Below are 18,026 nucleotides of genomic sequence, written 5' to 3' on the forward strand. Positions count from 1 at the left end.
GCTAAAATGCCAGTACAAACTCTGTTAGTAATTTGTAAGGAAACAATCGCTAAATCTCAACAATTAGTAACTAATTTATCAAAAAATTTACTATTTTTTTTTTTAAATAATCCATTATAAATCTGTCGCAATTCTTACATTTTCTATCAATAACTTTATTTTTTTTTAATTTCTTATATTTTTCCAAAAAAGTTATCACGACAATCCATAAATAAATATAACAAGCCAATTATAATATTCTCAATCAATATAATTAAAATGCATATATTAATAAAATTAATAAAATCCACACAAAATACCTATTATATATAGAAAAGTAAATTAAAATATGATCAGATTCATAAAAAAGTAATATAATTTCATACATAATAAGATCTCTAAAGGCAAAGATAAATAATATAATCAATGATCTGTATAGTTCTGTGAAGGTGTATAGTCTAAAGTGGTTGGCTGTGAAGATGCTACAGCATGAGTCCCTTGTGTGGACATAAACTCCTTTCGCGCCTCTTTCAGTATCTCATTTTGGTTTGATTTTCTTATATCAGCTGCCTCATTATAGTTTGATATTTCTTGCTAACAACTGCTTAACTTGCTCTATGGATATCATACACCGATAAAATGACCTAGAATGAGCTAATGTGCATGAGTAGGAGATAAATGATCCAGGAATTTGGGATTTTCCAATCTCAGAATATGTGAATAGCAAACACATTTATCATGTCTTGTAATTCAATACAACTTAATGACAATTGAAAAAGATTGAAGGATATTATGTTGAAACTAAAATTTGGAAATTAACCTACATCGATTTGTCGTGATTTGTCAATAATAAGTACCCTTCAATACCCTTTTTGGTGTGAGTTGAGTGAAAAACTTCAACCTGATTTGGTAGCATACCTAGCTTCTTTGTCTACAAAACAAAAATTATTATATTATGTAACAACCAAAATATATACTTAACATTTATATAACCAATAATATACACAACTACAATTAAAATAATAACTAAATTTTAAAAAATCATACTAGCTGATCCTTAGGTATCTCAATTTTCAATGAACCACTAGAATGTTTTGTTATAGATCCATCTTTTTAGTTGTTCAACTAATTTTAGCAGCCTGTGACTTCTTTTGCCGCTCTGGCTACTCCAATGGGCCATAAGATTTTTCCATATCTCTAATTTCATCCACTTCGATCCTAGATCGTGCAAAAAGGCAATATTAATCATATTGTGCTTCACCAACATTTAATTCTTGACTTTGTTGAGAATATCCTGAAATCAAGCCTTCACAACCTTATCCTAAGCAAGATGCACATTCTTCTTTTCAATCTCATCCCACATGTAAAGGCCCTACAAATTTTATTGTTAGATGGTATAAATCATGCCATACTAAATGAAAACCCTAAATAACAAGTATTTTTCATTAAAAATTGGCAACATTTCGACTATATTTCAAACATTTGACAACAAAAAAACACAACCTGTTGAAAAGACATTTATATCTAGTTGCTGATATATCCAATTACGATCTAGGGTTATGATGAATTTGTTCTAAAATTCAAACATTTGAGGTACAAAAAATTAGACTAAGGGCCTATTTGGCATTATTGTTGAGAAAAATATTTTTTTAAATATACTAGTTAGAGAGTATTAAAAAAAAATTTTAAAATTAAATTTGATAAGTTTTAGTCATAAGAATATTAGAAAAACAAAAAAACTTTTTTTCAATAGTATCTAAAATAGTTTTTTTTCCCTGAAAAGCAACTTAGGCGCTTCAACGTTAACACCAAACAGACACTAATGCCCTATTCGGCAACAACTTTTAAGGTAATATTTAGTGTTTTGACTAGAGTCAAACACTACCTATCATATTTATACTATTCGGTGGCATAATATTTGTACTGGTGTTTAGAGATTGAGGGAGTAGTTCATAAAAAACTACCTCTCCTAGCTTTTAGAGGTTAAAGTAGTATGTTGACTAGAGTCAACAAGATGATATCACTATTTTTATATTTAACAGCTAATCCAATAGTTATTTTTACCGAACACTCCTACTTTAATAGCTATATAAATAACTAACCATTAAAAACTAATATCTAATAGCTAATAGCTAGTAAAACAGCTAATAGTTATTAAAATAACTACTATAATAGCTAATATTGCTGAATAGGGCCTAAATTTAATGGCATGTTTTGCAAAACTTATACCCCAAGAAATGGATGGAGAGAGAGAGAGAGAGAGTTAATGGAGATTTAAATTCATCATTGGATTTCAATAAAAAGAAAAACAAATATCTTTTTATAAATTATATTGGCATATATAGATTAACTTAAAGTTTAAAAGAAAAGTAAACATGGTATATTAACATTAATAGAAAATTTAATATATTATTGAGCTAGTTATTGAGAAAAAAAAAAGTATGAAGGATAGCTAGCTTTAGTGAAGTCTAAAATTATCTTTATATTTGAAAAAAATAGCTTTCTAATATTTTAATTTAAACAATCTTAAAACATATAATTCACTAAAGAAATTAAAAAAAAATACAAAAATAGGGGAAAAAAGCTATTTTAATCCAAGTAGCAAAATGTAAAATTATTAACTTGGGTCAAACTAGTTTATCATCCAATGCTTGATGTAGGTAAGTTGATAACCTTTAATATAAGCACAAAAATGAAAATTGAAAAAAAAATATAGTTTGAGATGCATAAACTGGGTTATATTTAAGTATAAAGATTGAATAAAAGTATAACTTAGTCTGCACTTCCAAGTCAAGTAAGGTAGACTTTATAGTTGTCAACTAAGACCATATAATAAGCAAGTCACATTTATCAAGTCATAGCTTTATATTTATTAAAATTGTCCTATGTAATTTTGTTAGTAAATCTTGGTGAACTTGCATGATTTGGGTTGTTGGAAATAGGGGCTAAGTACATACACATTGGGAAAGCAAATCATGCCTTTTTGACCCAAAATTTGGAGTAACTTACATGAAAAGGATTTTATAGCACAATAGGAAAATAGTTGAAAAATCTCATAAATAGGATTTGATTCAAATTTTATAAAAGAGGCATCAAAGGGCAGATATATTAACCTTAATATTTGATTTGGTGGGATAGTGATATAGGATTTTTGTAGGATACAGTTAAATTATTAGTGGGAAGCTTTGTTATTAAGCTAGCACAATTAGTTAGAAGTTTGTTATAGATATAGCTAAGCTGGAAGCAAGTGGTTAAGAGTTGTTGCACACTTAAACCGCATGCAGCCTTGTATATAAAGCAACAAATATTTGTTTTCTCTCATTTCTTTATTCTTTGCTTTTTCTCTATTTTCTTTTTATATTGCAAAATGGTATCATAGCGTGTATTTCCTGTGTAGAAATTCTCATAGCCCTAATTGATATTCTTTTTGTAGCGTTTTCATACTCTAATAGCAGAGATCGATGAATTCAAAATTTGAGAACATGAGTGATATTAGAGTCTCGGTGAATCAATCCATGGAAGAATCCTTTTGTTTGCAAACCTTGAACAACCTAGGGATGATTCTAGTGAGTGCACCATTGAATGGTGTAAATTACTTGACCTGGAGTAGATCGATGATTATCACTTTGTGCGCAAAGGATGAAGTGGGATTTATCACTGGTAAAATCGTAAAACCTGATGTGAAATCTCCTTTGATTGAAAAATGGAGGCGTATGGATTGTATGGTTATATCTTGGATAATCAATTCTACTTCAAAAGAATTAGCAGAAGCTTTCTTGTATATTTCCACTACTAAAGATCTATGGAGTGAGTTACAACAACATTTTTGGAGGAAGTAATGGACCTTTGCTATACAATATCAAGAGAGATATTGGTTCTTTTGTGCAAGGTAGCATGTCATTGGTGGTTTACTTTACTAAACTCAAGAAAATGTGGGATTAATTATAGGTTTTCAAATCTTTCATTGTGTACGTGTAATGGTTATACTTGTGATGCATCTAAAGCAATTGCTGAATTTGATTAAAATGACAAACTAATCCAATTTTCAATGGGTCTTGTGAAGAATATGATCATGTAAAGAATTAGATCTTGCTCATAGATTCGTTGCCTTATGCAAATAAGGCTTATTCACTGGCCTTGTGAGTGGAGAAGAAAAGGGAAGTGCACAATGCATCTGTCGAGGCTAGTGAAAAACGTTGCTATGATGGTGAAAGTGGTTTGGGAGGAAAGAATTTGGTGGTAGTAAAGCAAGTTTTCGAAGAAAAGGGAAAAGAAGGAGGATCACTATTGTACACATTGCAACCTAATTGGTCATGTGAAGGATACTTGCTTCAAACTTCATGGTTATCCAAATTGGGTTTAAGATTTTAAATAGAAAAAATATGGCAAATCTTAAGCTTACATGGCTATACATGATGCTTCTTTTAATAATGCTAGAACCAATGCAGTAAAGAAACCTGATGAGTGGGGCAAAGACTTTTATATTATAGTACAAATGGAGGTAGCTAAATGCATGAAGGGTAAAGCACATGTTAAAGATAATTGTCAAAATTTTTCTGGATTTGTTGGTTTTGCAAGTATGTGTACAACTCATTGCCTTCTTAGCTCAAAGAATGACTTAAAAGGCAAGTGGATCGTAAATACGGGTGCATCAGCACATATGATTTCCAACCCAATGGTCTTTGACCTAAATTAGCATTTTATCACCAATCCCAATGTTACCTACCTAATGGTTCTATACAATGTGTGGATAAATAGGAACAATTACTTTACACCTAAGGTTAAAACTAGCAAAAGTTTTCTACATTCTTGAATTTCAATATAATCTTTTATCTATTAGTCAACTTGCTGCCACATTCCATATCATTATTATCTTTTATCCTAAATATTGTATTTTATAGGACCAATGGACTAATGATGTGGTTGCTTATGGGAGAATGTGAGGAGGTCTCCATAAGTTGGATAGCACAACAATCTCTTTATTTAGACAATTTCTACCTCATCCTTTATCTGAAACCCATACTAGTATTGTTGCTACTTGTACTTCATCAACCAATATAAGTGCAAATATAAATAAAGGCTATCCCGCTTCTACTTCATTATGGCATTACAAAATGGGACATGCTTCTCCTATTGCACTCAATCACATACCACAATTGCTTTTACTACATATGTGCATGATTATGTTGTATGTCATATATCAAAACAACATCAATTACCATTTATGGTTAGTCACACATGTTTTGAATTACCTTTCCAGCTGGTGCATATTGACTTATGGGGCCCTCATAAAGTGCATTCCCTTAATAATGCCAACTATATGTTGAACTTGGTGGATGACTATAACCTGTGTTATTCGAACTCGGGTACAGGTGTTGGAAATGGATACATATCCATGTGTCCGACAAGTAAACTTCCTAAATAGAAAATATAGGAATGTGGATCCAAATTTAGACATGAGCACTTGGATATGTTACGCAAATAAAATAAAATAAAATAAAAGATATAAAAATATATAATAATAACTATTGTCTAGATAAATCATCAATATCCAAAATACAACCAAATCCATAAATAAATAAACAACTATTGTTTAGATAGGCAAGTTATTCCATTTCCAAGTCTTCCTCTTCATCAAAGATAATGGTCTCTAAAGCCGGATCGTTAATAGATAAATAAGCGACATCAAGCAAATCATCCTCTTCTATTGCAAACTGATCCCCACCTATAAACAAAACAATTGGATTTTTTTAAATTAAGTGGAAAATTTTAAACAATAATAACTCCTTTTGTTATTACCTATATCCCAATATTTGGAAGCTCCTTAGGTATAGTTATCCTTTTTCCTTGAAAGTAAATGAAGGTTATAGTGGACAAATACTAAATCTTCAAACCTTTGAGCTGTCAACTTATTCCTTTTGACACTTTGAATAAATGAATAGGTGCTCCAATTTCTTTCACAACATGAGGATGATGCTGGTTGTGATAGTAACTTGTATGCTAGAGACTGAAGTAAAAGAGTAGATGCACCATAATTAGCCCACCAAGAAACTAGATCTTCATACATTCTTGCAGCCATCATATGTGGTTAGTTGAAATAATATGAGGAATTAAAAAATATTCCATACCCCTCTAGCACTTTTCAAAAATCATCTTTATTAGGAAAGAGTCTTCTCAAGCATTTGTCTCTATTCAAAGATACTCCTCATCCTCATTTGATGCTTGTCAATGAACACCATTATTTCCACCCTGAAGCCAATATTCACTATAGTACTTAGGCACTAATGAGTGTGCCATACAATGAAGAGGGGTATTACTTTTATTCCAATGACTCTTCAAAATTTCATGGATAGCATCAAAGAAATTTAACTGTCTTATTAACATGTCTTTCCCTTCATATGCAAAAATGATAGCCTTCACATTCTCAATCATTGTATCCCACATATCATATGTTAAATGCAACATTGGAGCATCTTTATCAGTAGCCCTTAGCACATCAATTCTGGGTTTGGTAAAACTTAAAAAATAGTCCACTTTATCCCACCACAGATCACTTAGAATGTGTTCCTTCACTTCCATTGCCTTGATTTTGATAGGAGTCTTTCCATTAACTCTAAAGGTTTTCCAATCTAGATCCATAACTGTTTGCTCAAGCGCTGTTTTCACATCATTCAATCTTTTGGCCATCACAATTGAGGAAGCAAATCTAGTTTCCATGATTTTCAACAAATTCGATTTGGAGTACCTATTGAAGATTTGAAACATAAACCAAATTAAGAAAGGAAATGATTAAAAAAATTTTTGAAAATTAAAAGGAGCATAATTTACCTACAAAAAATTGCCAATGCCATGCCATGATTCATGATGAAATTCTATATCTCTTGGATGTCATTCAATAATTCTTTAATCCATTTGCATTGAAAATAATGAAGTGATTTTTTAGCTAGTTCACACATGCTTTTCAAAGCCAAATTCAAGCTGTGCATTACACATGGAGTCCAAAAGATATGAGGATATTTTGTTTTAATGATCATACCAGTAGTTTTGAAATTTGTAGCATTATCGGTCACGATCTACACCACATTTTCTGAACCAATTTGCTCTACGACTCCAATGAATAATTTTGCCACATATTCAACATCTTCGATGTTGCCAGTAGTATCAATTGCTTTCATAAACATCAGCCCTAAAACATAATATTTATTAGTAGACACTTCTATCGATCACACCATCCATCAGAACAAATAGAAGCCCTTTTCTTTTTCCAAGAATCACTAATTGATTGAAGTAATCTATCCACTTGGGCTCTGTCCTGGGCAAGTAATGTGGTTCGAAGTTTATTGCATGTTGGAGGAACATAACCACTTAAACTATCATTGCTTAATATTTGCTATATTTTCTAAAATGAGGATTCTTTACAAAATTAAATGGTATTCCCCCATTATAAAACATCCTAGCTACTTTTTTTTCAACTTCATATGTTTCTAAAACATTAAAATCCTTTTCCAAAGGGCCTTTTCTTCTTTTTGTGTTGTAATAGATTTGAACCAGGTAGGAGTGAAGCATATTTTGTTTTCCTCCTACTCTCCAAACTTGCCTTTCTTTTTTGAACTCAACTTGCTCATTCTCCTTTTTTATGGCCTTCAAAACATCATCAGTAATTGCCTTGCAAACTTCAACACCTTGATTTGGAATTTTAAGCAAATGAACCTTCACTTTTGTTAGTGAACCAGTAACTCTCTTATTGCAGTAGTTACACGTCCACACCTTATTTCCTCCCTCATCTATCAGAACTAGTAAAATTGTCACACGATTCCATAATGGCTTATCATCAAAATTGACATTTTGGCTTTTTGGCCTTGAACTTTCTTTTCCTTTGTTTTTGGATTGAGATGATTCCATCATGTTTTGTATTTATCACTGTATCTTACAAGTTATATATGTAGTGTAACACCCCTATTTGTATAGCCTGGTATATTTCACTGTTTCGGTGACCGGTGTCAATCCGGACAATTAAGGGGATTAGAACCACACTTAAGACAACTAGAGAAGCCATAAACACAAATAATTAATAATGTTCAATTAGTTGAGTATAAATAAGAAAAACAGAATATAAGAAGTTAAACGAGCCGAGAGTCACAGCGATGGGTGACCTTCTCGGGAAGGACTGCGAAGTAATTTTAAACTCAAAATTTAAATAGTAAAATGTGACACCGCGGTCCTTAGGACCCTTATAAACACAGTGGAAAAGAGAAAATCACGAAAAAGAACTGTTAAGCCAGTCAAATAATTAGGTCAGAAAGCCGGAAGAAATATAGAATTAATTACAAACTGGGATGAACCGGCGAGGGGCAATTTGGTCAATTGACCCCGAGAGCTGACTCCTGACCTAACTATCAAATAAAATCAAAGAAAAGAAAACTTCAGGATCGAGAATTAAATTAAAAAACTAATAGAAAAAAAAAGAGAAAATGAAAAAGTTAAAAAGGTGTAGAGATATGACATCATGCATGACATCATGCATGATGCCATAAATCCCATAATTTATAAATTAATTAAAATGAATTGTGGTATTTCATAAGACATAAAAAAGAAAGGAAAAGAAAAAAAAAAAAAATCAATTGGTCTTCTCTCCCAAAGTTGCCGCCTCCCATCCTTCTCTCTCCCTCACCTTTGCAAACCTCCATTAAAGCTTGCTTCAAGCTTCGAAACCACCATTAAACCTCAAATCCTTCCATACTTGCTTCACAATAACTTGTTCTAGTCACTTGGGAAGGAGCTTGACAACAAAAAGAAAAAAGAAAGGAAGAAGTTTTGAAGAAAAAGAAATTCTACATAAAAGGTTCGTAGTCAAATTTGATAATTTGAGTTTGATTCTTACATTTCTAACTTATTGAGCTTGTAAATAAACTTAAAATGGAAAGAAAATTTGTTGAGGAATTATATAGAATTTTGGACAGCTAGGGTTTGGTTGGACAAAGTATAAATTTGTTTGAGCTAAACATGTTAGGAAGCTTAATTGAGTTAAGGGAGCATGTTTATAAGTGTTTAATTAGCTAAATGCAACAAATGACATGAATTAGGGTTTTGAACATTAGGGTTTAGAGACAAAAAATGTGAAGAAGTGCTAAATGATGTCTTTGACATAGTTTAATAGAAGAAATGGTCATTTGTGACCTAATTAAGTGTGTTAGAAGTGTTTAAATCAAAGCCAAATTCGGATTGGGTATGAAGCATGACCAAAAGTCAACTTTGAGAGACCAAAAATGAAATTTTACAAGTCCAATTGATATGGGACCAATTGGGAATGAAAATAGGCACTAAATGACACAATTTTCATTTAGGAAGCATGCCCAAAAAGTGACTAAAACCTAGTAAACAAATTGACCAAAATTAAAAAATTACAGGCTGCCTTGTATAAACTGAACAAATGAACAGTATTTGTTCATTTGGTCATAACTCGAGCTAGGCAGGTCAAAATGATCTGAAATTTTACCAGTGGTTAGATGAGATATAGACCTAAAACTTTCATGAAAAAACCAATCCAAATTATACCATTAACCCAATCAAATTATTGAGCAAAGTTGAGTCACTGAATCTGCAGAACTGCAGATTTGCCATATGAACAGTAAAGTTTCAATGGCTATAAATCTCTCTAGAAAACTCTGATTTAGGTGATTCTTGAACCGATGGAAACCTAAGACATAGTAGAACATTTCATATGAAGAAAATTAGACCAAATTATGGACTTAACTTGATCAAATTGCTGAACGAAGTTGGATCAATAAATCTGCCAGAACTAAAATCTGTAGCATGAACAGTAACTGTATTTTGGCTATAACTTGAGCTACAAAACTCCAATTGGAGTGATTCAAAAAGGAGAATAAACTTAAGACAATGGGGAACATTTTCTATGAAGAAAGTTTTGCTAAATTCCAACAGTAAGGTGACCAATGGAACAGTGCAACTAGGGACACCAAAAGTAAAAATTTGGCAATTTTGCCTAAAAGACCTAAGTTTTGAGAAAATGACCAAAACTAACAAGTTTAGTGACCAAAATGTGGTATATGGGTGAAGTTGGAATTCCCATACCTATTAAGCCTTAGAAAGTCAATAATTTGACTTGAATAGTGTAGTGAATAGTAACCCGAAACACAAAATTTCACGAACGTCGAATTTAGCACGTTAGAGCTAGGTAAAAGTGAAGTTAAATTTATTTTTGGATTTATGCTAAGTTATGGTACTGAAACACTGTAAAATTGTGTGTTTCAGTTGAAAAGAATACCGGGAAAGAACCCGAGGAGCCGAGTCAAGGCCAAGAGGCGACTCGCTTGAGGTTTGTGCTCAACATCACTATGCTTTAAAATTCATTGGTAAAGTGAATGAAATATGCATTTTACTTTTGCTTTGAATTGTTGAAAGTTTATTGTGACCTTATTTATGATGTTTTGATTTAAATTGTGAAAGTTATTGTGTATATTTGAAATGACAATGTTTAGCAAATTGTTAAGATAAGTTTTGAAACCACAGTGTCATGGCCATATATTTGAACACCTCACTAGCACGACTAGTGGGGGTAATTAGTTTCGAATTTTGATTCCTTCTCTGAAGAAGTGTTGAGGTGTGCCAGTAGAAGAGGATGTGAATGGATATCCATATATTTGAGCTAGCTAGCCTTGTGATGTAATTTCTCTTTAGCCTCTGGCTATTGAGATTATATTTTCGAATGGCATGATATAACTATGGGTTTTATGAAATTTGTTTGATACTTCGAAATGAAATTGTTTGGTATAAAATCTCATAATTCATGTTTTGTGTTTAACTCGCATGCTCAGTTCAATTTTTGATTAAATGTGATTTAAATTCTGCATAAAGATTCTTTTAGTATGTTGTGCATCACTGAGTCCTAGTACTCAGCGTTAGCTTTTATTGCTATTGCAGATTTAGAGACTAGAGGAGCAGCAGACTGAGCTGCTAAGGTGTGAGGATCTATCAGTTTGAAGTTATCGGGTATAATTTATACCCTGACTGTAAATATTTCTTTTGATATGTGTATTGCACATAAATGTATGAACATGTAAATTCGGTCTTGAGCAGCTTACACAAAATTTGTATAAAGTTATAATAAATTTTAGTTTGAATTTCTCTTAATGTAAATTTTGCAATGATATATATAAATTATCTTTAATGAACTATGAATGGAACTATTTTATTTAATTTGAATGAAATGGATTGCTAGTATTTTGATGATCATTGGATAGTGGATTTGAAATTTGAAAGTTGATAAATGTGTTGAGAATTTGATTGAGATTGAGTATGAATTTGAAGCAGTGGTTGAAAAATTATTGGAAGTGCCTTTTTTTCAGGTATTTGAAGAACTGTTTTCTCAAAATACAAACGGAACTCTGGCAAAATTTTTATAAAATTTGCGAAAAAATAAAATGGACCAAAAATATTAACTAGTTTTAATTTCAATTAGATGTTTTAAATACCTATTAGAAAATGCTCACCACTTATCAAAAATAAGAAAATTGTTTTAAAATACCTTGTAGGGTACTTAATGAGTTATCGGTAGGTGAAGTTCAATAGTTCATTAGGTATTCTATGGGATCATGTTATGCCTTACAGAGGGGTAAGGTGTGACATGTAGTACATGTCACGTTTTCTAATTATAATATTAATTGTCTTATGCTGCCTAACTTAGTAACATTACATGTTTCAAGTAGACTAATAGACCCACTTTTGCTTAAATGATAAGGATAATTAAAGGATAGTGTTGACCCCGTGTAGCTTAAAATGAGCATTGATTTTGATGATAACAAAACTCAAAAAGAATCTATCTAACCCAACTTTAAAGTGATGTGTAGATTCTTTGTCTTATTCCTAAAGTATCTTTGAAGTTGCATCTAAGGAGAAAGGATACTCAAAGGCATTTCAAGACAAATCCAAAATGAGAAAAGAACAAGACTATGAAAGCCAAGACTCAAAGAAAAGGTATGAAAGTCATAGAGTTAGAGATAGAGTCTTAGGTCTTATATGAGAAGAATAGATGAGAATTTAGTCAAATGGAGCTCAAAAATGAAATTCTATTTTATGATTACTTTTTCTCATCATGACCTTGGACACTACTATTGAAACATTTTTTTTTAAGGTCTAAATCATTTTATTTAATATTGCAAGTTGAGACATGCAGTTGTTGACTTAGTTTGCTAACTGGTTTGCTAAAATTTTTAGTTTGCTAATGTGTTTGCTAAAAACATTAGTTTACTAACCAGTTTACTGACTACTGCCAAAATTTCATTAGTTTGCTAAATGATCAGAGCTGCTCAACTTCACACAAAAGGAAAAAATAACGGCCATTTTATCTTGGGCAGTGTGTATAACGTTCCAAAAGGGTTTCAAACGGTCTAAAATGATTTGGGACTATAAATACACCTTCTTTACTTCATTTACACTTGATGAAAGCTTACATTTGAACTCCAACTTTGATTTTTCATTTATTGCTTTCATTAAAGAGCTTTAAAGTCTTTGAGCTATCATTGGCAAATCAACTCATCTCTTCTTTATAGTTTGATTTGTATTCAATAAAAGTGAGTGTTAAAACATTTAATTACATTTAAGAGAGGTTGTACAAGCACCTATTGAAGCTTGAGAGAGTAAGTGCTTGAGGTAGCACTTGTGAAGGTTTTAAGCTACCTTGGTAAAAGCTTGGTGTTGAAAAGTTGTAAAGGTCTTTTGGTCTCTTGCCTTCAAAAGAGCAAATATTGGAGAGAAGACTCAAAGAGGGTTCTTTGAGAGAGTGGATGTAGGCTAGTTAAGCCGAACCACTATAAAAATCATTGTGTTTGATCTCTCTAACCTTGACCTCCTTACTTTTGTGCAATTTAAATGTTTCTTTTTATACATGATGTTGAATGTTGGTTGAATAGATTGAATTGATAAACTTGAAGACATATTGAGTAACTTGAGAAATTAGTTGTATATAGTATGATGCATGTTTTGTTAGATTTTGCCTTAAATATTGATTGAGGCTTAAATTGCAACTTAGGAACACTTTGTTGAGACACATATTACTTTCATTATAAAGAGAGAAGCACCTAGTTGAACAAAGCCATAATTTTTCATTAGGCTACAAGCAAGAGCCGAAAAATTGGTAAAGTCCAATTCACCCCCCTCTTGGACTATTTTGGGACAACAAATTGGTATCAGAGCTTGTCTCTCTTGCTTAGGGTGTTACAACCTTAGAGTGATCCATAATGGCTAGTTCATCTAGCAATACTATCGGTATACCCGCACCTTTAGCTAAAGGCTACTCAATCACTAGACCACCACTCTTTAATGGCACTAATTATTCATTTTGGAAAGTAAGAATGAGAAATTTCATACAATCTGTAGATATTGATGCATGGAGAATTATTAAAAATGGTCCACATGTTCCTCAAAAGAATGGTCCAGGAACTACAAAAGTTCCAAAACATGAAGATGAATATGATGACAATGATTGGAAGAAAATTTCTATAAATGCTAAAGCTATCAATATTTTGCATTGCTCACATGACCTTAATGAATAAAATCATGTTTCAGGATGTCAATCTGCTAAGGAAATTTGGGATAAGCTTGAAGTCACTTATGAAGGAACTGATGTCGTCAAAGAGTCCAAAGCAAACCTTCTTATTCGAGATTATGAGCTGTTTGAAATGAGGCCAGGAGAATCAATTGCGGATATGAGTACAAGGTTTACCGATCTTGTAAATCTTCTCAAAGCACTTGGAAAAAGATTTGAGGAAGCTGAACTTGTGAAGAAAATTCTTAGATCACTTCCAAAATCTTGGGAAGCAAAGACTACAATTATCCAAGATACCAAGTATTTTAAAACATTCACTTATGATGAACTCATTGGATCTCTCATTGCACATGAGATGGTATACAAGAAAGATGAAGTTGAAAATGAGCAGAAAAAGAAGAAAAGCATTGCTCTTAAGTCAAACAAAGATGAAGATAAGAAGAAAGGAGTTGCATTCAAAGTTGACTCAAGTGACAACTCAAGTGCTTCAAGTGATGATGATGATGAAATGGCTATGCTTGCAAGAAAATTTAAAAGAGCTTTCAAGAAGGGAGGAAGCAAATACAAGAAATTCTTGAAAAAGTATACTCCCAAGGATAAACACTTCAGGGATTCAAAAGAAGAAATTGTTTGTTATGAGTGTCACAAACCTGGACATATCAAGCCCAAATGTCCATTGCTCAAAAAGAAGAAAGGAAAAGAAGATAGGAGCAAGAAAGCTATGAAAGTAGTATGGAGCAACAGTGAAGAATCTTCAAATGATGAATCAAGTGATAAAGAGACTGCTCTTCTTTGTATGATGGCACTTGAAGAGAAAGTCGAGAGTTCACAAAAGGAAGAAGAAAGTGACAATGAGTTAAACTCTTATGAATCTCCTAATGTGGAAGAACTTGAGCTTGCATTTGCTAAAGTATATGATGAGTATAGAAATTACAAGAGAAAGTACACTAAAATGAATTTAGAAATTGAATCATTGAGATCACAAAATATTTTCATGTCCAATGTGCATAAAGAAAATGAATTTTACAAAGGAAAAATTGCTTTGTTTAAAGAACTAGATTTAGAGTTGAAAATCTCAAAAGAGACTTGTGAAATGCTCATTGAGAAAAATAAAGTTCTTGAAGCTAAAGTAGAATCTTTAACAAATGATTTGGCAAAATTTACAAAAGGAAAAGAAACTCTAGATGTACTTCTTAGAAACCAAAGAATTTCAAATGAAAAATATGGAATTGGTTTTGATGGTTTCATGAACTATGACAAGTATAAAAATCATTTCATTAAAGCATCTACATCCTCTTTGCCCAATATTACATGTTATTATTGCAATAAAAGGGGTCATATGATTAGTTCTTGTGCACTTAGGAAAGGTCTTTTTAAGGTAAAGAAGGTATGGGTACCAAAGGGAACCTTACCTAAGGTCACTAACCCCCAAGGACCCCAAGTTGCTTGGGTACCTAAACTCCAATGATTAAATTTCAGGTTTGTTTCAAAGGGATGAAGGAAAGTAAAAAATGGTATATAGATAGTGGTTGTTCAAAGCACATGACTGGTGAAAAGGACAAGTTTTCAGAAATTACAATGAAAGATGGAGGATATGTAAAATTTGGAGATAAAGGGAAAGGAAAAATAATTGGAAATGGCACTATTGGAACCAAACCTTGTATTAAAGATGTGTCGCTCATTGAAGGATTGAAATACAACTTGCTAAGTGTAAGCCAACTTTGTGATAAAGGTTTTGAGGTAAAGTTCACTTCTTCTCTATGTACAATCAATAACTTAGATAATAACACATTGTTCATTGCCAATAGATCCAATAATGTTTACTTGCTTGACATGAATAATTTTGAAACTAATCATGGTACATGTCTAGTATCTCTTGATAACTCTAGTTATTTGTGGCATAGAAGACTGGGTCATGCAAGCATGCATACACTCTCAAAATTGTCTAAGAAAGAACTTGTTAATGGTCTTCCTAAGATCAATTATGAGAATGAATTTCAATGTAGAGCATGTGCACTAGGAAAGCATACTAGAGCATCCTTCAAATCTAAAAATATTGTGTCTACCACTAGGCCATTAGAATTGCTTCATCTTGATTTGTTTGGGCCCGTAACTCCTACTAGTCTTGGTGGGAAGTCATATGCTTTAGTTATTGTTGATGATTATTCAAGATATACATGGACATTTTTCCTTGCTCACAAAGATGAAACTTTTGAAAAATTCACCTTTTTTAGTAAAATGGTTCAAAATGAAAAAGGCTTTTGCATCTCATCTATAAGAAGTGACCATGGAACTGAATTTGAAAATCATTTATTTAAGAAATATTGTGATAAATATGGAATCAACCATAATTTTTCAGCTCCTAGAACACCACAACAAAATGGGGTAGTAGAAAGGAAAAATAGGATTTTGCAAGAAATGACTAGAACTATGTTGAGTGAAAATAATTTGCCAAAGTACTTTTGGGCTGAAGCTGTCAATACATCTTGCTATGTGTTAAATAGAGTTTTGATTAGACCAATTTTGAAAAAGACCCCCTATGAGCTATGGAAAGGAAGAAAACCAAATATCTCATATTTCAAAGCATTTGGTTGTAAGTGCTATATTTTAAATAACAAGAAGGATAACTTAAAGAAATTTGATGCTAAATCCGATGAAGGAATCTTTCTTGGGTATTCAACAAAGAGTAAAGCTTATAGAGTGTTCAATAGAAGAACTTTAGTTATTGAGGAAACTATTCATGTTTTGTTTGATGAAACAAACCCTTCTATCAGAAGGAAAGATGTTTGTGATGATAATAATGAGCAGGTGTTTGGAAAAGAAAATATAATATCAAGTCAAGAAACGGAACAAATTAATGACAAAGATGAAGAAACTCAAGGAGATATTACAATAGATGTCCATAATACCAATGATGATCAAATCAATGAAGAAATGCCAAATTTGGAAGAATTACAAGTAAATGAGCCTCAACATGAAGATTTACCTAAAGAATGGAGATTCCATAGAAATCATCCCCAAGAAGACATTATTGATGATCCATTTCAGAGGATGATGACTAGAGCATAATTGAGAAGATACTTTGGTAATGTTGCTTTTGTTTCACAAATTGAACCTAAATTTTGAAGATGCTCAAAATGATGAAAGTTGGATTCTTGCCATGCAAGAAGAACTAAATCAATTTGAGAGAAATAAAGTTTGGAATTTAGTGCCTAAACCAAAAGATCATTCAATTTTGGTACTAAATGGGTTTTTAGAAACAAAATGGATGAAAAAGGCAATGTTGTTAGAAACAAAGTTAGACTAGTGGCTCAAGGCTACAACCAAGAGGAAGGGATTGATTTTGATGAAACCTTTGCTCCGGTTGCTAGAATTGAAGCTACTAGAATGTTGTGTGCCTTTGCATGTTATAAGGATTTTATGCTTTATCAAATGGATGTCAAGAGTGCATTTTTAAATGGTTATATTGATGAGGAAGTGTATGTTGCACAACCTCCAGGCTTTGAAAATCATGAGCATCCAAATCATGTTTATAAACTTACTAAAGCTTTATATGGTTTAAAACAAGCTCCTAGAGCATGGTATGAAAGGCTTAGTAAATTTCTTTTACAAAATGATTTTCAAAGAGGCAAAGTGGATACAACACTTTTTGTTAAGAGGCATCATAATGATATGCTCATTGTGCAAATTTATGTTGATGATATAATTTTTGGTGCTACTAACAAATCTCTTTGCAAGAAATTTTCTAAGATTATGCAGAATGAATTTGAAATGAGCATGATGGGTGAGCTCACATTCTTCATTGGACTTCAAATTAAGCAAATGAAAGATGGCATCTTCATAAATCAATCAAAGTACATCAAGGATATGCTAAAGAAATTTAAGATGAAAGATTTGAAGAGCATGTGCACTCCTATGAGTTCAACAATTAAAATGGACAATGATGAAAAAGGTAAAGAAGTAGATACCAAGCTTTACAGAGGTATGATTGGCTCTCTTTTGTACCTTACTGCATCTAGGCCAGACATACACTTTAGTGTTTGCTTGTGTGCAAGATTTCAATCTTGTCCAAAAGAATCCCATCTAAGTACAGTTAAAAGGATCTTTAGATACCTCATTGGCACACACTTAATTGGTTTATGGTATCCAAAATGTGAATCATTTAATCTTATTGGTTATAGTGATTCCGATTTTGCTGGAAGTAGATTGGATAGAAAAAGTACTTCAGGAACTTGTCAATTTCTTGGTCTTGCACTAGTTTCTTGGCACAGTAAGAAATAAACTTCAGTAGCTTTATCTACAGCTGAGGCAGAATATATAGCTGCTGGTAGTTGTGTTGCTCAAATTTTATGGATGAAACAACAATTGGAAGATTTTGGTTTAAAATATAATCTTGTTCCAATTAGGTGTGACAACACAAGTGCCATAAACTTGATCAAAAATCCAGTCCAACATTCAACAAGAACAAAACATATTGAGATCA

Source organism: Hevea brasiliensis, chromosome 9 (assembly GCF_030052815.1).
Source record: "Hevea brasiliensis isolate MT/VB/25A 57/8 chromosome 9, ASM3005281v1, whole genome shotgun sequence".
NCBI classification, from domain to species: Eukaryota; Viridiplantae; Streptophyta; class Magnoliopsida; order Malpighiales; family Euphorbiaceae; genus Hevea; species Hevea brasiliensis.